Genomic DNA, 24,033 nt, shown 5'->3' with positions numbered 1-24,033 from the left:
ACAGAGAGAGGAAAGAAAGCAGCATCTGATGGAAAAAAGAAAGAACATTTCAGTCGTTGCAGTCTCCCTTATTTTAAATGAAGCAATTGTGAGTTACGTTTGTTTTGCATTCATAATTAGCAGACAGAACAGATGGCAAAGGCGCCACTTAAAGCGACACGTCCGACAAAATAACCCTGGCTGCCAACGCAATTTTTCACTGGGAGCAAGGACTACATTTCTCTCTATTGAAATAAAGCCGGGAGAGAGAGAGAGAAAAAAAAAAAAAAGTCTAGCAAGCATTCGCACCAAGCTGGGAAATCACCAGAAGAGAAATCTTTTGTATTTTGGAGCAGGTTTATTATGAGTTGGGTGGGAAATAAAAAGGGCAATGGCAAATTGACTGCTAGGAGGGAACACAAATGGGAATGGAAACTCATGTTGCCACCCTTATAACAAGGGGCTCAGACAAATATATAACTGTCTCCACCTCACTCGTGTGGTGAAGGCACAAGCTGGGAGTCAGGAACTCTGCGATGAATTCAGAGGAAGCTGAGTACAGAAAAACCTAATTTAATCTAGGCAGATGCTCATGCCCACTGTACCCAAGGCCTCATAAACATGAATGCATGCATTCCCAAAATGCCCCTGCAGGTTAGGGATAATCAGCATCCCCATTCTACACATGGGAGAAAGGAAGCTGAAGAACTTGCCCAAAGCCATAAGGGGAGTAGGCCGGCAAAGCCAGGAATTAAATCCACACTGGCAATCTCAGTCAAGAGCTTTAACCACCAGGCTACCTTTCCCCCCCCACCCCCCCCATGACAGAGCTGAACAAGGGCACACGCAAGCTACTTTTAGTGTTTTTCCCTTTAGTCATAAATGCTCTCTCCAACATAAGCAAAGAGGGAGGCAGCATTGCTCACCAAGCATAGACACACTAAGTGCCACTTCACTGGAAATGTTTCTACATTGCTCCTGAAAAGTCTCTTGAGCATATCTGAGAACAGCAGCATTCAGCCCATGGGATCGGGAACACAGGTGTGCGAACGCCTTGTAGGGGGGTCTGAACCATAAGCTGCGCTGGGGAAATGCTTTTTGACAGTGCCTGACCTGCAAAGCTAATGAGGGAAAGCCACGCACTCTTGGAGGACCCAATAATCCAACCTGCTAGAACAGGGGTGGCTGTGGAGAAGGCAGACAGACTGAAACCAATTTGTTCTTGTTTTTATGTTCTTGGGAGACATTCTGACCACAGAAGGGATGGAAACCAAAGAAGGGTTTCTGCTGAACCCCAAGAGCAAAGTCCTCTTTATTGTGGAAAGTTGAGCCATAGCCAGGAATAGGATGGCAGGCAAGAAAATAAAACAAATAAAAAGCAGAGAGAAAATCATGCTAAGTCACACTGCAATTTATTGGCAAGAAGTCTGGCTGACCATAGCTCTTTCCAGCACAGCCATAACAGAACCAATATTTGATGAAGGTACCTGGCCTTAGCTTCCTTATTTTGCATTATGAGATGCTTGCATCTGATACAGCAGCAATCAAAGTGATTCTACCAGACATACATCTTTCTTCACCTTCAGGAGGATATATCCTACCACTAAACATAGATGCTTTTAAACTTGGTGTGTCCCTCAGACCTAGCTCCTGACCCAAAAGCCATGATTAGGCCCTTTTCAGGTTAGGCACCCTCACACTCAGGGGAATTCAAAACCCTGACCTGAATTTTGTACACTCAGACTCTTTTCCAACATAAAAACACTACCCACTAAAATCATGAACTGTTCCCTAACAGCTATTGCAGTATAAATTGTTGATCTCTAACTGCAAGAACAGGAGTCCCTGCAAACTGAACTGAGCTTCTCCCCAAACCTTTACTTCCTCCGTACCCACTACCCATGAGAAAACAAAAAAGTGACCCTGCAGGTTGCAAATATATTAAGTTCAAGTCCCACCCATCTCCAGGTGTTTGCAGTTTATGGTGATGGGAAGCTTGTTCTGGTCCACATCCCACCTAACAAGCTCCAGGTGAACCTGAGCATGTCTTGGGCTTGTTAATGCTTCCTTCCTAGGTCTTCTTCCTAGAGTTTTTTTTTAACCCTTTGTTTTAATCCAAGATAACACATCCTGAAAGCATTCATGGCTACCCTGGTTCAGCTAATCAGTTCCATTATAGATGATTAAAATCAATACTTTACTTATCAATGTGAAATGGGGCTCATGCATTGTGATGGAGAGTTTTATTTGCACTGCAGAAGCAGGAACAGCTTATTCCCCAGCTCCACTTTCAGGTCTGTGCCAAAGAATTTTTGTTCTGTCCTGTGTCTCTTAAGCCCTAGAAGGCTCGTTGCACCAGGGCTCTGTACAATTTATAACAACAGCACAGACTAAATTCAGGTTTTATCTGCATATGTTTTTCATGGACATTTTTATTGTCTTAGGGAGCCCACATCGGAGCAATCTACCAAGAGGCTTGGGGTCTGCAGTGCCTTGCCTTTCCTCAGATTTATATTTGGTAACTACAAGAACTTCATCTAAGTTGCTCTGCATTTTTATCAGGTGTCAATTGAGGAGCTGGTCTTTGAGCCTTTTGAAAGGTAAGACCCAGCTGTGGGTCTTTGACCCAATCCTGATCCTCACTTTACCATCCCTTGCTGTTTAACATGTAAAATGGGTCAATACTCTTAAAAAAAAAAATCCAGTTATGGGATCCTAGTGGGTGCTTACTCTGGTTTTTTTTTTTTTAAAAAAAAACAACCTCACAATATTGGTGTAGAAAGGAATTTAAACGTCTAGCAAATGAAGCCCCATACTACATACGATTCCATAATACTGTAATATATTATTCAAAACACATTAAACTTTGAATGTTCCAGAAGCAGCATAGTTATGGCATTTCATGGATGGAAGCACATAATACAAAGCAGCTATGTTACTGCTAGATGCATCTAATTCATCATCCTAAACCCAGATGGCTCTAACTTTTCAGACACCTTGTTCATATTTCCTCTGCACCATATAGGGGAGATTTAACTTTGCGTTCATTTTTTTCCTGCTATAATCTGAGAATTTATAAGCAAAGAGCGCCAGTGAGACACACGTGCTGCAGAAATATCAGTTTGGCTGCCAGTTTTGTTTCAGCGCCTGTCGCACACCACTCACACTTTTTGTTCGCTTAGGTGGGAAAGGAGTGATGCATGATCTTCATGATCTGTTATCAGGGGCTGAACAAACACAGCAAGAGCCAAAGGGAAGGACTCAGTGCTGGGCCATCTCGGGCATGGGGCAAAAATGGCTTCATGCCCAACTTGGGGCTGTCTGCATTCGGGGCACTGTGATCACTGGCATAATTCAAAACAGCCAGCAGTTGCTCTAGATGATGACATAACCTCACAATTGCCCCTGGACTGCTTTGCCATTGCTGGGAATACCCATGTGAGGTCAAACTATGTGGGATCTCTGCTGCCAATATGCCTTTGCCCGCATCTGTGGCTTGCAAAAAGGCCGTGAAGGATATCTTTCACTGTCTTTGCAAGGCTCTGAATTTAGACACAGGGCATCCTGGGTATAATTTAGGAGTCTAAGTCCAAGTGGGCATGTCTCAAATCACTGTTCCCAGCGCCTGAGATGCTTTCAGTCTGCAGGTGCCTACGTTTTTGCAGTAAAGTTTCCTCAAGATCTGCTTCTAGGCATGCCCAGAGTGTTGCCGTCTTGGAAGGGCTAAGAAATTCAGCCACTATCCTGTGTCTCCATTTAGGGTCGGCCAACATTAGGTGGTCCTCCACCTATCTCTACTGGGAAGCCTGATCAGGAGGAGTTTGGGCCCAGATTTTAACAGCAGCAGAATTAGATGTACACGTGCCATACACATGCTCACATATGTGTGTGCGCACACACACACACACAAGTCTGCACCCATGTCATATTTAGAGTGCCTTTTTATATTATGTACACATCTATATGTCATGAATGCTGTCGTACGGTTGGTATATACACACTTAATATGCATGTTGCTGTAGCGCTCAGGGATATCAATTAGACATGGTCTTCACATAGATACATCTGTAGTAGAGATTATTTTCATCCTTCTGCAGAATGCCCATGCTAGTGGTAAGTAGTAAGTACCATTTATAAAGACTTGAATGGTGCACAGCGTATGGTAGTGCGTTCTGCACAGTATGAATTTCGCCCCACCTGCATAATGAGGCCCAGTTTCTGCCCTCACTTACATCAGTAGCACTCTACTGGCATCGGTGAATTTTAGCCCAAGGGTGAGATTTTCAGAAGTGCCACAATGTGTTCAGCACCTGACTTCCATTGAAAGTCTGTTCGTAAAGCAGCCCGTCTTTCCATTAGGAAATTTGTCCTGCTTTTCAACCTGGCTTGCCCTTTCTTCATTTCATCCCATTACTTCTAGTTATATCTATAATCTTGGGCAATGCTCATCACTGAGAGATCTGAGTGCCTATGCACTCACTCCCTCATTGCAAGTCAATTCCAACTTCTCTTTCACAGGAAAAAAAAATCTCTCATTGGTGTAATAGTGACTGAGGATTACATCCTTCAAACAACTACAGGTAGCTACTGGCTACCCTATCCAATGCTCATTGCAATCAGTGTAAAGCCAGGAATATATCTGAGCTAGGGCCTTAATCATATGAGCTCTCAGGGCAGAAATGGCCTTTGTCCTTCATTTTTATCCCACCCCAAGTACCTTAAGGTTTTTGATGTCCATCATGAGACACCTTAATGGGACCTACTTTGCTTTTCAGAGGACAGGCTCTTAGCACTTCTGAAAATCAAGCCCTTTTAAGTGTTTTAAATTGAGCAAAGTAAAACCTGAAACGCTGAAAGTTTCTAGTCACTTATGACAGTGAGGATAACAGTCGTACTTATGGCTTCCATGTGCTCATGAAATATAAATAAAAAAATACCTAAATCTCCCCATTAAGACGTTGCCTTAATCCGCCTAAATTTTCTTATTCTTTCTTTCATCCTATTACTCCTTGTCATAATTCTTGCACAAATTTCTCAGGAAGTAACACTCAACTACAATAAAGGTACCCGCACAATAATAAATAATATACTAATTAATAAGCAGATAAAGACTCTTCAGATTTAAGACGCAGGGCAAATGTTAATTAAATAATCATCAGGTTGGCATGAACTTATCTGTTGGAACCTACCACACAGTGTAAGACTAAAATGAGGAATAGGAAAAAAAAGAAGCAGCTGACAATAGTTTTGGAAACGGATGACAAAATCCCAATGTTCCACCTCACTGCTGCTAAATTAGGGCCAGTGTTATCATTAAAAAGATAAAACTAGGGAGATATTCCTCTGAACCTACCAACAAACTTCTCTGCTGCACCGTAAAGGACAGCAAGCGATTTGACTCACCCTGAAAATGAGTGGAAAAATGAAATACTCTTCCATCCTTGATCTCTTCCCATACCGTCCTGCAAAATACAGATTGAAGGAAGGAAAGAAAGACATTCGTTTAATGCCTTGTCTGGTAGCCAGAACAAACCCACCCGCACCCACACTGTCATGGGATTGTGAGCAATCAGCTCTTTCCATACTGCCATCTGAGACAGGGGCTCCAGGGAAATGTCTGGTTGGGGTGGAGGGAGCTTCTAGGGGAGATCCTGCGTAAGGGAAATGCTGAGAAAGTCTTCTTTACCCCATCTCAACAGAAGCTCTCAAACTGCTGAATAAACATTGATGAACAAAAGTGCCTAAACTCAAATACACTCTTCACCATTTCTTTGCTTGGCTTTCTCTGTGCAGAGAGCCGCTGGCTATTTCTTTCTTAACCAAAAAACAGTGGGAAAACCATAATCACTGAACTAAAAAGGCAGGATCCTTCTTGATCATTCACTTTCTACCTCCATATCACTTGCAGTCTTGGCTGGCCATGACCCAGCATAAGGACAAGGGCAGAGGGGACAGGGGACAGAAAATTTTCCCATGTCCTGGGTGAATGCTCTAAGATCTAGGGAGACAGGGTGCTTTGGGTAGATGTGATATTTTTTATTACACCAACTAAATAAATGTCCTTAAACTAATACCCCTAAGCTCTAGGGACATCACTACTGTGCCAGCGAACCTCATGTGTGTCTATCTCAGAAGTGGCCATAGACCTTGCGAATCACAAGTGAACAGAGATGCACAAAGGATAGCGCGAGGGGTGGGAATTCAGACATACCTCTGTGTTTCGGCACGCCCCAAGCTACAACTAAGGGTCTGGTCTGCAGGCTCTCTGATATGCCCTCTGGAGGCATGCACCATATTTCATGCTCTGTATAGATCATCTAGATGGCCAGATGCCTCACCAAACAGGTATGCAATAGTTAGTTGGAGCAAGACCTACTTTCAGGTGCACAGTGAGGCAATTTGACTGCTGGCCACAGTCCATCTGTGCTCCGGCTCCATCTATAAAGGATAACACCCCAGGCCATACCTCAGAGTGACAATCTGAGGATGCACGTATTGAGGACTGGGAAAAGCTACAATATTAGGGAAACAGGGTGACCATATCTAAGACCTATCTAACGTGGACATACGGGCTTTGAAGGGCTTTCTGTTAGGTGCTCAATCCTAGCTCTATCATTGACTTATTCTTTGGGAAAACCACTTAACTTCCCTGTGGTTCAGTTTGTTCCTGAAATGAGCATGGCAGCATGCCCACACCCCAAGGAAGAATGGTGGAAATACCTAACGCTTGGGAGGAAAGGAAGGAAGAAAGTTACAATAGATGTCAACTACTTTTGTCCCAAATCCAGAAGAAAAGCCTCAAGAAAGAAGGGAAATGGCTATTCACATTACTTTCAAAACTACAATAATCAAAACAAAACAACTGGATTTCAACTCAAGCTTTTTGCAATCACTTGTCAATCTGTACGCGATCTGAATGGTTCCCCCCATTCCTGCCCAGGACATGGGGCCAAACAGATCATTGTCATGTGATAAGGATGGGCCGGGGGTGGAATCTGCACCTCTTCTCAACTCTGCTTCTTTCAGGAACAACCTGGGGATAAAGGCTGTGGCCAATATAACATTAAGTTGCCTTCATTCCCCCCCACACACTTTGGGATGTCGTAAACTGTTTGCCTTCAGCACTCCCTTTTAGCTTCACCAGCGTCCAGAATATCTGGGATGGTGAACAGTCTGCACACACCCAGAAGCTGGGAAGGCACCTAAAACACAACTCTTCCAGCAGCCCTGTGATGCCCAAGAGTGAAGCTTTCCCCAGGGCTAGTTTTACTATGAAGAGATAAATACATAGTGGTATAAACAGGCCAACGTGGCTAGCCCCTGGACCTTGCCAGCAGGTTCCCTACATCCATGTTCAAATGAAATCAGAACGACCCGATCCATGTGCTACCCCTGCTGTCTCCCAACCCACACGCTACAAAATCCAGGAAGTTGGCATCTTGAGAATGAAAGCACAAAACCCACCAAGACCTTATTTCAGCTGCACCAAACTCAGTCCAGAGGCTCTGGTTTTCTTCCAAGTTCTCCAGCCACCGTGACTCGTACGTCCACAGAAAGGAGAAGGGGAACTGTTTCTGGATCTTTAAAGAAACGGAGGATGCATTTTTTTCAGAGAATCTTGCAATTCCTTAATTTCCATTTCAAGAATGAAGTCAGATTGTTACATTGCTGGGTATTTGACGAATGAAGCGTTATATTTGTGAGTTGATCTGCAAGCCAAAACATGCTCCCTTTCATTCATAACACTGAGCTGCTCTGCATTAAACAGCCGATTATCATGAATGAAGTGGGTGTAACTTCCCTGAAATCCTCCAAAGACCTGTCAAAGCAGAGCTACTGCAGCTCAGTTTTCTCCTTGAAGCATAGAGATCATTGGTTTAATTGTTCCATGCTGATCTTGAAATATGCTTTCCTGGTCCAAAGAATTAGGCGGGATCCTTAGTTCTGAGAAGGGAGGGCCAGGGCGGGGAGCGCTGCCTGGGGATACAGAAAGAAGAGGGTGTATATGTCTCAACCACCAAATTTAGATTTTCTTTGGGAATCTAAATTGAGCTTTGTCCAGTTTAAAGTGCATCAGGCAAAAACTTACATACTAAAATCCCTTGCCTACTTGCATGGACATTTAAAATCCTTCAGCACTTTTTCCTCTGAGGGAAGTTTTAACTGTATACCGAAGAAGAACGGTTGTCTGTACAAGGCACCGATCCCCGAGTCAGAAGACCTTAGCTTGACCTTATCTCTATCATCTTTCTTCTCCGGCTTTTCCTCCCCAAGCCCCCTGGAGCTGCATCATTATTTTTAACAAACAAATATGTTCATTTGGGAACAATGAAGCACTTTGGAAGTTTGCCAGCTGAAAGATGATGGGTGAATGTATGGTATTAATAAAGAGAAATACAACCAAAGCCATCTCTCGGAGAATTTATTTAGCACAAGGACTTTACAGACAGGCGTATTGCTGAACAGACTCTCCACACTGTCTCTTTAGAAATCTTCTTGAACACCATAAGACCAGTTCCTTAATTCGTATAAATTGCCAGTGCTTAATAGACTTTAAAGGCCAAACCCTGGTTTACAACAGCCAAGGATCTGGTACCTACTTCTGATCTCTTACCTCTATTTTTTAGCCCTGCAGGTACGTACAGCTACCTTAGTACACTGAAAAGAGATCTTGAAAACCAATCAACTCATCTTTACACTCTAGGGGAAGTAGATCTGGTTGAAAAGTTTCAGCTTTTGATGTTTGGCTCAAGGTTTTCACTAAAAATTCATGTTTTATCCAAAAATTGTAAAAAATTAAAAAATAATTGTTGGTCATTTTAGATCAATGGTTTTTAAACATTTTTAAATTGCTCTAGTGCTGACTACGGTTTTATTTTGTTATCTTTGCGACTAGAAGGGTCCTCTTTGAAATTTTGGAAACTTCAAAACATAGTTTAAATTTTTTACTTTATTATTATAATTTTTTTTTTCTTTTCTTCCTTTCTTTCTTTCTGTTTTTTTTTAAACCAGCTAAGGAAAAAATCCTAATCCTTCCCCACCCACAGTCTCTGCTGCCAAAATAGTCCATTTCTGGCTGGAAAGTTTTACTCTCCCTCATCTTCAGTCTCTCCTAGGCAGGACACCAACCCAAAAGCAATCAAAATAGTCTTTTGGAGTGGATTCCAAAGCAAAGAGTTTACCCATATTTTGGATTTAAGTCATATAATCCGAACGGGGCAGGGGCAGTATGGGACTTACAGGAACAGTTCAATCTTCCAAGGTTCTCACTACCCGTAACTCCTTTGATCACGAGTGGGGAACCAGAGGACTGAGTCCTGATAGTGTCCATTTGAAGATGGTGGGAGAGCTGACATCAATTTAAAGGGACACAAGATGAGGTTGGAAGAAGAAGGAGATTAACAGGTAGCCTTTCCATTCTTACTATTACTATGGGAATGAGGTCCCGTTACTCAGTTTAACTTTGGCTGGCATTCACTCCCGGGTTGAAACTGCATCTGCGGTTGCATTGCAGTGAAATGTATTATGACTGATTATGACTCACACTGCAAAGGACACATTTGTAAACTGACCCACCATTGACAAAATCCTCTCTCTCCCATTTGTAAGAGTGGAAATGAGGAATAGGTTACTCCTCTGATTCATTTCCTGAGGAAATTTTTACTCTCTCCCTCTTTTTTTTCTGCCCTTTTTCAGTCATAGTGTAACTCAGTGATTAATCCAAAATTTATGCTTGACGCATACTGGAAGACTGAACTGAGCTCTTTTAAACCCAACACTTAATTAATTGCTTAGAAAAATGACCTGTTGCCAAAAATGTGGGTTGTTTTTTTTTTTTAAGTTGTGAAAGCTTTTTGGGAGAGAAAAAGTGATTCCAGACCGCAGCAGACAGAGCGACATACAAATTACAAATGTAGGGAATCTTGATCCACTATCAAGTGAAACCACGCCTTAAGGAGCAGGATTAAATCAACCCACATGGAATCCATGGTATGGGAGCTGGTTTGCTTTGACATCTCATCTAGATAGCTCATGTGTCACTGCATGGCACTGCATTCTGTCTCACTTTTGGGACTTCAGTGGGAGACAGATGTTCAACTCCCAAAGGCAAGAGCCAGCAACCTTTAACAATGACTGGCTGCTTCTTGTGATCCAGCTGTTGCTACCAGCTGCCAGGACCCTTCATGGTGCCTCCTCCACAATGTCCCACTGCCCACCCCCTTGCTCTGGGCTCTACTTACCTTTGCCATTCACTACCACTAATTTCCACTGCCAAAGGCAACGGGGAGTCACAGATTTGATAGCACAGGGTAACATAGGATGCTTCAGCACAGCGTTGGGACATGATGCTGACAACAGGAATGGTGGCACATGACAGGAGTGCATGGTTCAGGGCACAGAAGGTGTCCTTGCTGCTGTGTACCATTGATCCCCACAGCTGTGTGTCAGATCGAATCTCTTCATGGGCCAGATCCAGCCCATGAGCCATAGGTTGCCAACCCCTACGCAAAGGTATCTTTGAAAAATCCAGACAATGCCTATGAATGAACTTTAAGGAAATGATAATGTATTTGATGTTAACTTCTCTCTCTCTGAATACTTTGAGACAAGCTTCAAAGTTCAGATCAAGATCTTTATTTTTTTAATTGAATTTTTTGTAGTCCAAGCCTAGGGACAAGTCTCCCATTTCCATAAAGTGGGCATAAAGCTAATTCTATTCCATCTCGGAGAAAAGGCAACAAGAGCACACAGCAGCCCCCCTGGCTCTCCAGGGATCTAGCAGACCTCCTGAGGCTAAAAAGAAAGGCCGACAAAGGATGGAGGATGGGATTCACCTCCAAGGAGAATTATTCTGCACTGGTCCGGTCTTGCAGGAAGCAAACCAGGAAAGCCAAGGCTGCAACTGAACTCCAACTAGCTTCGGACATCAAGGACAATAAAAAGCCCTTTTTCAGCTATGTGGGGAGCTGGAGGAAAAGCAAGGGCAACATTGGACCCCTGCTAAACCAGATGGGGCAACTGACAACTGATGCCCAGGAAAAAGCCAACCTATTAAATAGGTACTGTGCATCGGTCTTTCATCAGTCCCATGGGATGCCCATGCCCGCTATGGGACAGGGAGGTCCAGGTGAGGGAGATCCCCTGCCCTCCATTAATGCTGACCTTGTGAAGGAACTTCTTGAGAGGCTGGATCCCTTCAAGTCAGCTGGCCCTGACAACCTGCACCCCAGGGTGCTCAAGGAGCTGGCGAGCATCATAGCCCAGCCCCTGGCACAGGTCTCTGAGAGCTCCTGGTGCTCTGGTGTAGTGCCCGAAGACTGGAAGAAGGCCATTGTGGTGCCGATCTTCAAGAAAGGGAGGAAAGTGGATCTGGCTAACTATAGGCCTATCAGCCTGACATCTATCCCGGGGAAGATCTTAGAAAAGTTTATTGAAGAGGCCATCCTTAATGGACTGGCTGACGCCAACATCCTGAGGGATAGCTAGCACGGGTGTGTTGCAGGTAGGTCTTGCTTGACCAGTCTCATTTCCTTTTATGACCAGGTGACCTATCACCTGGACAAGGGAGATGAGATTGATGTCATATATCTTGACTTCAAAAAAGCCTTCAATCTGGTATCCCATGATCACCTCTTGGCAAAACTAGCCAATTGTGGCCTTGGGTCCACCACGATCCACTGGCTGGGAAATTGGCTCCTTGGTCAGACCCAGAGGGTAGTAATTGATGAAAGTCAATCATCGTGGTGTCCTGTGCCCAGCGGGATCCCCCAAGGCTCTGTCCTTGGACCCATATTGTTCAACATCTTCATTAATGATGTGAACATTGGAGTCAGGAGTGGACTGGCCAAGTTCAACGATGACACCAAACTTTCCACACCAGAAGACAGGCGGGTGATCCAGGCTGACCTGGACAGTCTCAGCAAATGGGCAGACAAGAACCTGATGGTAATTAACACCAAAAAATGCAATGTTCTCCACCTTGGGAAGAAAAACCTGCAGCATCCTTATAGGCTGGCTAGCACTACGGAAGAAAGAGACTTGGGGGTCCCGGTTGACCACAAGATGAACATGAGCCTGCAGTGGGATGCTGCGGCTAGTAAAACAACCAAAACGCTGGCTTGCATCCACAGATGTTTCTCAAAGAAATCCTGGGACATCATTCTCCCCTTGTACTCGGCCTTGGTGAGGCCACAGCTGGAGTACTGCGTCCAGTTTTGGGCTCCACAATTCGAAAAGGATGTGGAGAAGCTTAAGAGATTCCAGAGAAGAGCCACGCACATGATCAGAGGTCAGGAAAACAAACCTTACGGCGACAGGCTGAGAGCCATGGGGCTCTTTAGCCTGGAAAAGCGCGGGCTCAGGGGTGATCTGATGGCCACCTATAAGTTTATCAGGGGTGACCACCAGGATCTGGGAGAGCATTTGTTCACCAGAGCGCCCCAAGGGATGACGAGGTCGAATGGTCATAAACTACTACAAGACCATTTCAGGCTGGACATAAAGAAGAATGTCTTTACTGTCCGAGCCCCCAAGGTCTGGAACAGCCTGGCATCGGAGGTGGTTCAATCACCTACATGGAATACCTTCAGGAGCAAATTGGATGCCTATTGTGCTGGGATCCTATGACCCCAGCTGACTTCCTGCCCTTTGGGCGGGGGGCCGGACTCGATGATCTTCCGAGGTCCCTTCCAGCCCAAATGTCTATGAAATCTATGAAAGCAAAGTTAACCTATAACTGAATAGTAGAATTTTTGACATCAGAATAAAGTCATTCCTTCTCCACTCCTGTATTTCCTCTTCCTATTCTTCTGTTCATTGGACTACTACATTCCTACTGGTAGAATTGAGCCAAGTGATCAAGCCGCAATGTAGGACACCGTCTAAGTAGGTGTCCTATATCTTGCCCAAAAGCAAACCAGACTAACTGGTTCATTTAATCTGGCATCCCGTTACCAGAAAGACTTTCAAGTGCATTTTGTAACTGCTATGTCTGTTGTCTGGCACTGACAACAGCAAAGCTCTCATTACCGAAGGTAAAGTGACCTGTGTTTGCTTAGACAACTAGGTTGCCTTCAGGGAATAACTGGATTTGAGATAAGTGAAAATTTATCAAGGAGGATTCACTCTGGCTGTGCTGATGCTTAGATTCTTGGTCCGTTCATGGCCTTTTAGTGCAGACTCTTGAGCCCTGTGATTTATTACCAGACACTGGATGTTAAATGACCCTATATGATCTCACTGATTCTATGGTGAGCTGAGGACAGATACACTGTGTACCAAGAAGGGAGAGACATTTAATTAAATATATTTCATGAACTGTAATAAATAGCTCGTTGATTATCATAATACTGCCAAGCACCTGCCTTGTGCTGTTTATTAGCATATTCAAAACAGTATTAATTAAGTCAGATTTGTTCGATGAAGCTTCTCACTTTGTGCCTGCAAATAACTCTAGGCATCATTTTGTAAGTGCAAATAATAGCAGGTGCCATTTACAGGGTAGATTGTGACATTAGGTATAGCCATGAACCGGGCTGGTATGTGAGCTCGCACCACCCGGGAGTGACGTACAATGTGACTCAGGCATGCCTCTGAGTCACGATGCTTCTCATGCTTCCTCTGGGCTCCGGGGGGTGGAGGCAGGAATTTCCTGTTGGTCCATACCAACAATAAATTACAACGTCCCTTGCATCAAGTTTGCTGCATGGGCCTGTGAATGGGAGAGGTGGAACAGCTTCCTATTCCACCTGTCCCGGGAGGAGTGAATGGTTCCTAGTCCTGCTCATCCCCGCGCACTGGAAAGCCTGCGTACTCCTTCACAATCTATCTCTATCCCATCTAGCTACTCAGCCGCCCCTGGTAATCATCCAGTCAAGGGTATTTGTTTCTCCTCTTTTACCTGACTCACACTGGTGAGATCCTATTGCCTCCAATGAGTCTAAAGGACTTTATTGTTACATGACTAAAAGAAATCTCCACTCTGCTGCATATGGAAGGAATTTTCAAAACTTGAAGATAAATTAATGCATGTCCGTAAGAAAATGGGTCAAATCTGGGTAATATCATGCACCTGGTGGAGGGAGCTCAGACTCGCAAAAAACTCATGCTATACATTTCGGATTTAGTCTATAATAAGATCTAAATTTACTCCTGTCTTCTGCCTGACTTCAAGTTAACACACCTAACTAACTACCTTTCTAATATCACAGAAACATAATAAGGAACAGTCCATCCCAGAGCCGAGATTAGATTTTAAAGACAAAATTAGTTCTCAATGTAATAACTGAAGAGGGAAGGAAGGAAGGGACGATGACAGAGGGAGAAAGTATGTGGAAGAGAGAAAAATCAGGCAGATGATAATTATTCCACATCCCAGCCCAATACTCACTGAAGTCAATGGATGTGTTCCCATTGATTTTTACAAGTATTGTTTTGTGGTTTTAGCCTATAGTTGCTTTACAATCCAAAAGATCCCACAACACTTGGCCAGCTAACATAAGATTGTATCGTATGGTAGGCTGGAGGGTTTAATACACTCTTTGATATAACAGTTTACTACAGCAGAGGAGCAAGTGGTGTTACACTGCAACATGATGGCTGGCCAATACACAAATGTTGTACTACTGTAAGTACCCTGATGCAGAGTGGTACCACCCCACAGAGTGTGGACACAGTAATACCAGTGTAACTTTGCTTACACAGGTATCGTTATTCCAGTACTAGAAGGCCTTACTTGATACCAGGCACATTCATACTAGTGGAATTGCATCCATGCTGCGACTTGCAGTGATATATCAGTAGGAAAAAAACCAGAAGTGCAGTCCTAGCAAACAGAATCAAACCGATGCAAAACTGCATACAGGCAATGACTTAAGTGGGAACTGAAGAGGAACCCCATGGATAACAAGCGTCGCAGGAAGAAGTTTCAGGACAAAGTCAACCAAATCAGAACACAGCCAGAAGACTGAACTGAACACTCCCAGGCTTGCAAAAAGATGGCTCTTTAAATGAGCATAAGTGGTCAAGACCTCTGTCTAACATCTCATCTAAAAAACAACAGCTCTGAAGAGAATGGCCGACCCTCGCATCACACTGGAACAGCAGCGACTGGATGGCGGCCTGCGCACTTCTACATGGGGTTAAAAAGTTGATAATAAAATGTTCTTCAGTTTGGCTAGCAGAAGCATAACAAGATGCAAAGGCTGGAAGCTGAAGTTAGACAAACCCCGACTGTAAATAAGGCACGCGCAGTTTCAGCAGTGAGGATAATTAACCAGAGGACCAATTTACCAATGACGGTGGTGGATTCTCCATCTCTGGAAACGTTTCTGAAAGGAATGCCCTAGTTCGAACAGAAATTAATTCTGGGAAGCACCATGGCTTGCATTATGGAGGAGGGCAGACTAGATAACGACAGGGCCTTATAATCTATAATTCACCTATCAACTCCCCCCACAACACTTCCTACATTACTCACCATAGGTGTTCCTAGTAAGTCTGTTTCCCAAGGGATGACCTGACCTGACCTGACCCTGCTTAGCTTGAGAAAGCTGAAGGGATCAAAAAGGGGAGTCACAGGGCTTGTTCAGAAAAAAAAAAAAAGGGTAATCCAAACAGGGGAAATCTCAGGCACAATGTTTCCTAACAAACATCTTCAGAACCAGCTCTCAGTTAGACAACAGCTGTCTTCATGGCATCTAAAAAAGGACCACCCTATGATTAGACTAGTATGATGAGAGCTACATTTCTACTGTTTCTGTTCTCGTTACTATTATTTGGCATGAGTATTTATCCATGTTGTGACATTTTCCCTCCTCGTTATAATCTTCATCACAAATGAGGTCGCTAATCCACTCCACACGTACAAGGATACACGCGCACAAATGTTCTGTGTGCTCTAATTATGTGGGGCACTGAGGGTGTCATTCACCTTTGTGCTTAAAACCAGCTCAAGGCCCATGGACCACTTAAATCCCACTTCACACCACAAAACAGGGCTTGAGTGGTGCACAGACTTTCCGCTGGCCCTTTCCAAACAGGAGAATCGTTCCCCGTTGAAGGGCTTGGTAAACTGCGATGTACTATTCAGTTATTAATCACAAAATCTGTGGCTGAATGAGCAAGGATCAATTTTGGAAGGACGGGTCAGTAGCTAGAGATGGACACCAAACAGATTTTGATTTGGGAGAAGACTATCATGACCAACTTCAGGATTGCCCTTTTAATTTTTGCTAATTTTCCCTATTTTTCCCCCTCCTAATTTTTATCAAATCCAAACGTTAAGTCCCGCATTTATGGACAGCTGATTGATATGGGCCAAATCTGCCACGGGTATAAACTACCATAGCTCTATCGCCGTCAACACACCACTGAGCATCTAGCCCTGGACTTTTAAGGAGCTTGAAGTATAAATTAATGTCTTTTTAAGTTACTGAACAGTTGGTTGGCATCCAAAAATTCAAATTTCAGTTGCCTTTTTAGGCAAAATTTGTCTTTTCTTATTGGGTAACACAGAGAGGGTATATGTGTGCCCTTGTATTGCCATCTAGTGGTGCAAGTCTGGAAGGAAAACAGTTGAATAAAGATGGCTGACCAACAAGGTGTGCCCGAACCAACATGGTAACAGCGGACGTGGCACCGGCACTGGAATCACTGGAGACTGTAAAAACTCTGCAAAATACCCGGTGCCCACCAGCATGCCTCACCCATCCACGACCCAGCTTACTAAGAGATGTGTTGTGGTGCATGTACTATTGCGCTAAAGAAGTGGGTTCAAGGGCAGGCCTTCAGTATTGGGATGTTATCCGCTGCAAGTGATAGTCAGTATATAGTAGTTTGGACATATGGATCTCAAAACCGCATTCCCAAGTGGGCAACGCTATATTGATTTCCACTAGGTACGTTGCTAGATATCGGTTTAAAGTTTAACGCGCGAGGTTGTTTTTCCTCCCTCCATAATCGTAGCCTTCCTTCGAGCTTTTAAATGAAATCACTTCAGCCATGGTCTTTTTTTTCTCACTTAATTGGACAAATTGTTCACTAAGAGTCTCTCACTCTGTTTTTTTAACCGGCACCAGACCTTTTGGGCCACACTCATCATTTATATAGTTGACCTCAGTGGAGTAACATCAAAGACCATTTTGATTCTGCATATACACACCCACCGTGGACAGCCAGTGCTGATAAAGTAGATGGCAAATTGCATGGTACATCACTTACATGATCTGGAAGGAAAATTCTCCTTCTGATCCTGATGCGTGAGCACCAGGTGACATAGTTAAGGGCAACATGTGAAGCTTAAAGCCAAAGGCAACACACGTCATGATTTCAAACTATAATCCTAGTGTTTTAGTAACATCTGGGATATTTGCACTGAATTACGTATGTGTCACAGGGCAGGAAAGTGAGAGTGCCTTGAGGTTAACAATTGCTCATATGCCTCGTGGATGAATCACATGATAATACCACAATGGCATCCTGTATAATTGACAGGAGCCTCTGTTTCTGGCAGTGTGTCCCTATTTTGTCTCATGAGTAAACGTTATCCGTGCTTTACTATATAAAAACAAAAACAACCCAAATTGCACAACTCGATACTGTTCTGCAGGAATGGTCCAAAATCATCAGGGCTCAAATGGACCTGCAGGTTCACGGCTACCGCGGTGAGTTGTGTGGCACAGGGAATAAGGATGAGATGGGTATATTTGTTGTTTGTGCTGCAAACACACAAGCATTTCTGCATGCGTGTGTGTAATCCACTCAAAGTTTCCTAGCTGACTCCCGAACTATGTGGAACTAGTCCTAAATTTAAGGAGGGGTTATCTCTGTGAGACAGCGTAGTCTAACAAAAAGGTCCCTGGACTGGAAATCAGGAGACTTGAGCTCTATTTCCTGCTGAATGACTTCGATCGAGTCATTTCCCCTCTTTGTACATCAGTTTCCTCTCCCCTGCTTCATCTGTTTAGACTGTAAGCTCTCTGGGACAGAGATTGTCTCTTCCCACGTGTCTGTACAGCACCAGGCATAATGGAGCACCAGTCCAGCTTGGCACCCCGGGCATCACCGCAGTGTGTGCAAATATTGCAACCCCCACCCGTTTCATCAAAAGAAGGATCTGAGTTTTGGGGCAGGGGGCATTTACAGTTAGTGTCTACGCCATTTCTAGAGTAACTGGGCAGTGGTCCGTGATTGGGGCTCTGTGGCAATACTTCAACATAAGCTAATAGCAGTAGTAATCAGGATGATGATAGCAGACGAGGGAAACTGCTGGACCCATATTTGAAAAACGGAGCCACTCTTGGCAGAATTTTGCTTTGGAGGAAAACTGGCAAAAGATTGGATGGTACTGAAATAACCCATTTGAACGTTTTTAGAACGGTGTATTTCACTGTAAATTACTTTCTGTTTTGAATATTTCTGTTTTGTACTATGTTTAATCCAGTCTTTTTTTAAAAAACGGTGACACAGAAACAAAACGGTTTTGACAACGTGGAACATTTTGATCAACCTTAAACAATGTTTCTTTGGGGGAAATTTCCTTCGGGGCATTTCAAAATTTTTGGTTTGAATAAAGCCACCTTCTAAAATCCCAACGGTCTTTGCAAAATGCAACATCCATTGTTTGCACAGCTTTCGTAATAATACAGATTACCATTGTAACTGCACTGGGTAATTAAGGTAGTCTTTTTCATTCATATCAGAAAAAAAAAATTAACTTGTTTAGCCACTGTGGAGACTGGTGACTTTATCGGTTATTTATACAAATAAATCTGAGATTTATAAAACAGTCTAAGGGATTAACCACCCATCTTCAGTTAAAATTAAAATACCCCAAGCAGCTTTGAAAGCCTAACAGATGAAATTTAGGAAAGTCCATTTTATATTAACATAGTACTGGGTTAAAATTAGCGTCTGCAGGTTCAGCAGGAATTCATGGGAATTTCGAGATAAATAACATCCCAAAGAGTCTGATCGAGGTTTGGATCCCAAATCAGGAGACTGCAATGATCCCATTAAGTTTCCAAGTGGTCAAAAAAGGAACTAAAAAAAGGGACTTTTTCTGGAAATGTCAGCAGAAGCAGAAAAGCATAAAGGAAGCTACTTGGGGCCAAAGTCTTGGCAAAGCAGCTCAAGACACAATGCTGTTGCCATACCCCAATGTTCACTCAGGTTCAGTCTTGAACCCAATTCCCCAACCTTAGTCTGAAATGAATCCAAATTCAGATTCTTCACCCCGAACAAACTGGTCTCAAGAAACTGTTTTAAATGAAGAAACAACTAGAAGGTGAATTTTCCCTGTTATGAAGTCTAAACAAGTCCAGTTAACTTTTAAAAAATATTTTCGTTGCTGCCTCCTCCTTTCCTGGCTTCAGTTGAGACCGGAAATAGCAACATTTCCTGAGAAAAGCTGTTCTCAGGAGGGTAATGTAACCTGGTCTGAGACAGGGAATTCGGAGGACTTCGGAGCGAGTAAAATCCTAGCTGGGTTTTGAACTTGATCATGAAAACCAATATACCAGCATCAATAACACCCAATGACAGTATTCACATAAAGCATAGGACATCTGGGGTGGGGGTTCAGAGCTAGAGAGGGGAAGAGTAGAAAGGGGTCAGGGATAAAAATAAAGTGAAAATGGATCAGAAAGAAATCAAAGGAGCGTGAAAAAAAGAGAGAAAACTATTAGCAACACAAGACCAGATTCTTTTATCAGTGAATTCAGGAATCTTTCCCTTGAGTCCATCTCTCAGTCTTTTTTTAAAGCACAGTGGTGTCTCTAGTCTATACTCCATCAGTAGGGCACCTACTTGTGCTGCATCTCTTTTAAAGGGTCAGTGTCTCCTTATTACATTAACCTTCAACTAGAAGCACAATTCCTTTAAAGCAACTTGAATCATTGGGTTTAGCAGGAGGAAGGCCTCAATGGTACGGAAAAAAGATGACTGATCCCAGGCCGAATTATAGTTACCTCCAACAGCTGGAGAAATGCACAGCCCAATAAACTGAGTGGGTGAAAACCTCACATTTCCACCCCAGTTTTGGAGCTCTTCATTGTCTGACTGTGACCAGAGCATGTCACTAAGCATCCAAAAAAAGGGATGGAGTCTAAAAAAGTTTACGAACTTTGAGACACACCGCCGACTACCCCAATTAACAGAGAAGAGTAATACTTCACAGTTTTTGACATACTTGCCCTCACAATACTTATGGGGAAAAACAAGCATTCTCTCTGCCAAGAGAAAGACCAAAGGGCAGATTTTTAGATCGTACTTAGGTGCCAAACTCCCAATGACTTTAATGAAAAAGCTTTAAAAAATCTAGACATCCATTACTTGGCCAAAATAATCAATGAAGTTGTGGCAGACTTGAACTCATTTCTCCCAAGTCGAAGACTCACAGCTTATCCACCAAACCACCTTCCCCTTTGCTCTTGGTGTTGGCCTGCAAAGGCCAGATCCTCAGCTGTTGCCTTAATTTAATTTCATAATTGTTAAGAAGTCAGCCATCAACCTTACGGGTTGCTTAGCTGACTCAAACGCCAAACCTTAATAACTCTTACCTGTGTATCCCATGAAATGTCTTTGCTCAAGTAATTATCAATTATATTTATGCAGAAAGATTCTGTCAATTTTTTTAACTGCTGAATCCTTTGAGAAAGATGATGTTTAATGGTTTGGATTATTAACGGAAAGGTTGATCCAGAATGGGAGCAATGGAACAATTTGTTAATCATTACATTTTTAAAAAAAATATAATTATTTAACATGGGGAGAAAAATATCACCTTAAATGTCATCATGCTGCCTTTTAATTGCCTCAGATGAGATTAAAATAATCACTGCTCTGTAAATGTATACAAATCTAATTTTAAATACCCCAAGATGCTGGGTATTTATCTAGAAAATGCAAAGTATTTGTGTTCATTACTTGATATGAGGACAAAAAAAATAATCAGTCAGCAGTTGATTTGGACTGGTTTGCTTTGTGAATGCAGTCTTGGGTCCTAACTTGACAACAAGTCTAAGAAATAATGGAAACAGGAAGAAGCAATGTTAGACCGCTAGTTCATCCAGGTAAAGTAAGGGGGCTAGATTCCCATTGGCTCCTATCCCTTTGAATGTAGGATTGACTCCTATCCCCCATTGTATAGGGATATAGGTTTGTGGGTGAAAATACATTGAGTGCAATCATCTGTATAGCTATAAATGGGGGAAGCATATGTCGGAAGAGAAAATGTATAGATGTCTACATACAGGATGGTTATGCATTGGTAGGTGTGTCACAAATCTTTATATTGCAATGATAAATGGATGTAGAGAAGATTTGTGTGTATATGAAGGGAAACGCACATGGGGTATATGTGAGTTCAGTGTAGATCGATGTTATTTTGGCATTTGTTTATGTTTGAGTAGGTACCTTTATACGTGGGAGAGGTGTGTGCAAGTATATAGTATTTGTGTGTGTAGGGGGACATCTCTGTGTGTTGGCATATTGGGGAGGGGGTAAGCTATACAGAATAATGTATGGTAACGGTGGGGCTGTTGGAGTATGCATTGGGGAGGGCAGGTATGAACACCTATGGGGAAGACCCAGGTACGTATATGCCAGAATTGAACTATGATGCACTCATAATGACCTACGGTCAAATTCAAGTAAAACTGACATTCTTTGCACTCTTCAGAGACACTGAAATTAAAAACCTCTCTTATAAAACCCCACATAATCAAACAAGAGCTCTCCAGGTTTCCCATCTTGTGATCATGGCAAAGGACAGAGCCAGTTCTGTAACTGGAAGACTCATCACTTGAAGCAAGCAGGGCGTTCTATTGTATTTCTGATCCATGACACATGGTTAGTGTGGCTTCATGTCCGGACCCAGCCAAATAGCATCCAACGCCCTGGACTAACTCAGACATGATACAGCCAGCAAGGACAAAACCATGGAAAACTGCCTGTATAACCAGCTGGAAGGGAGAGTTAGAAGTGGGTGGGGATGATGGAAGGCTCTCCGAATGACCTGCACACTGCTGAATATAAGGTTACACTGCACTGTAACTAACTGACAGATAAATCACCAGTCGGTTAAGATTAATTACTTAATGCCCTTCTCAAAACTCCCAGTTCAAGGTGAGTTCTAGCACCTAGCCTGAATATAATTACTTCAAAAGCCAAAGAATTTGGATTTGGGACCTGATTCTCCTCGCACACGTGTGAGCCACGTGTTTCTAGTTGACCCATTATAGAGAAGGGGAGTAAATAAAACTTGGAATTTGGGAGGTAAAACACCGGTGGGCAAGGGACCGGAGTTCAGAGCATCATCAACAATAACCCAAGAGAACAATAAGGTGGAAGGAGAAAAAAGACCTGGCGTTAGTCACAAACAGAACGCCATTCTCAAACCTGAGCCACTAAATCGGATGCAGTCAGATGCTCCAACTGGCCATTAAGCATGTAAGCACAGAGAGCACATAGGGTCTAAGGGAGGATCTCTAGAAGTGCCTAAACTTGATTTTTTTTTCCCCCCGATAAAGAGCATAGGACATGCCTTGATGCTCCCATGGTGGGTGTGCTACAAGTGTTTATATATCAACAAATGTGGTGCAATCTGCGGCGATGAGGATCTGAAGGTTAAGGAATTGCTCAGTGGTGTTTAGGAACATTCTGTTGGTGTTTGCATGAGAAAGGGAGAGGAGGGGAACAAATCCCATCTGTCTCGTTCATACACGGCCCCTGATTTCAAAAGCCAGACATGTGCATACAGTTTTAAAAAAAATAAATTAAAAAACACATTTATAATTGAAAAACAGGCTCTGAGGTTGCTCAGCCTTCTGGGCAGCAAGTCAGGCCTGTTCCTAGTCCATCCTTAATCGTTCCTCCATCCTTCTTACTTCTCTCCTCCTCACTCCCTCCAGTTAACTCCCTCCATCCTCCAGCCTATGCAGGATTTCAGCTTGCAGCTTCCAGCTAAAAAGTTATGTAGGGTCTAACATATCAGCCTGTGGACCTTGCTGAGCCTACCATTAAATAACAGGCAGGGGACCTTCCGGCAGTAGGGTTAGATCATCACCAACTTTTGCCAGCTCCCTCTTGTGGGGACAAGCACTGCTGTAAAGTTAAGCCGACTATGCCTTAGGAACAGGACAGCAAATAAGTATCTGCCCCTGAAATAGAGCAGGAGAAGGGCTCAATTTTGTTGTTGTAGCTTATTTTTGACCTGTGAGCCCAGTAGACCAGGCACTGGGCAAACACAGAACCCCCAAGCACCCACAGCCATGCCTCTTCCTCCTCTATTCTTCAAGGGAGCCAAGCCCAGGTTGTTTTTGCTGCCAATGCCCAGCTGTGAGCCTGCAGCAGCTACCCGGCTAGCGGTCCCCGAGCCAGCTAGCTCAGATGTGTCACCAGTACACTGCAGTCACAGCTTGACTGTAGCGAGAGCATATGCAAATCTCCACGCCTCTGAATTTCAGGAAACTTTAGACCTGTGTCCAGGTAGCACTAACTTCACCTCTCTCCAAAAATAAACCCTCCTAATATGTTGTATCTTCAAAGGGTCGTACAGATATCAAGTCATAACACTTGAAGGTATTATTACAATCTAAGGAAGGTATTAATAATATAACACCCAAAAAGGAAGGTATTATTATAACCCTACCTTGCATGGATAGTGAGACTGAAAGGTTCGAAGACTTCCCCAGGTCACATATTAAGTCTCTGGCAGAGATGAGATTAGAATTCCTAGTCCCATGCTCTCAGCCCACGCTGATTCTTGGGCCGACTCGCAGCAGGTCTCATGCACCAGTCCTGATCCTGCCCCCACGAGTGCCTATAGAGCTGGGCTTTTCATGACGCACCAGTTGCAAACCTTCTGCAACTGCTCCCCACATCTGGAATCTGCCAGGCAGCAGAACCACTGCTGGTTTAGATGCACCAGGGACGCTGCAGCTGTGGAAAAGGGAACAGAATTTGACCCTTAATGCACGTGCCAAGTAGGGATGGCCTCTCGAGTCGGTGCATACAGAAACATTCCAGTGGGCTGCAGCAAAAGTAAAAGGCAGG

The 24,033-nt window shown here is 43.5% G+C and overlaps 1 long non-coding RNA gene across 1 annotated transcript in view; it reads right to left on the bottom strand.

Moving 5' to 3' along the window:
* The window catches only part of LOC149853460 (uncharacterized), a 187,457-nt gene that overhangs the window by 62,165 nt on the left and 101,259 nt on the right, over positions 1-24,033 (bottom strand). The window contains exons 6-8 of the long non-coding RNA XR_016439209.1: positions 23,630-23,919; positions 7,444-7,559; positions 5,383-5,441 (exon numbers count right to left, since the gene is read on the bottom strand). This is a non-coding gene — a long non-coding RNA (uncharacterized LOC149853460). The remainder of the gene's footprint in view (positions 1-5,382; positions 5,442-7,443; positions 7,560-23,629; positions 23,920-24,033) is intronic.

Source organism: Crocodylus siamensis, chromosome 14 (assembly GCF_052110815.1).
Source record: "Crocodylus siamensis isolate JL-2025a chromosome 14, ASM5211081v1, whole genome shotgun sequence".
NCBI lineage: Eukaryota > Metazoa > Chordata > Crocodylia > Crocodylidae > Crocodylus > Crocodylus siamensis.
This window is presented reverse-complemented; position numbering and strand designations above follow the sequence as displayed.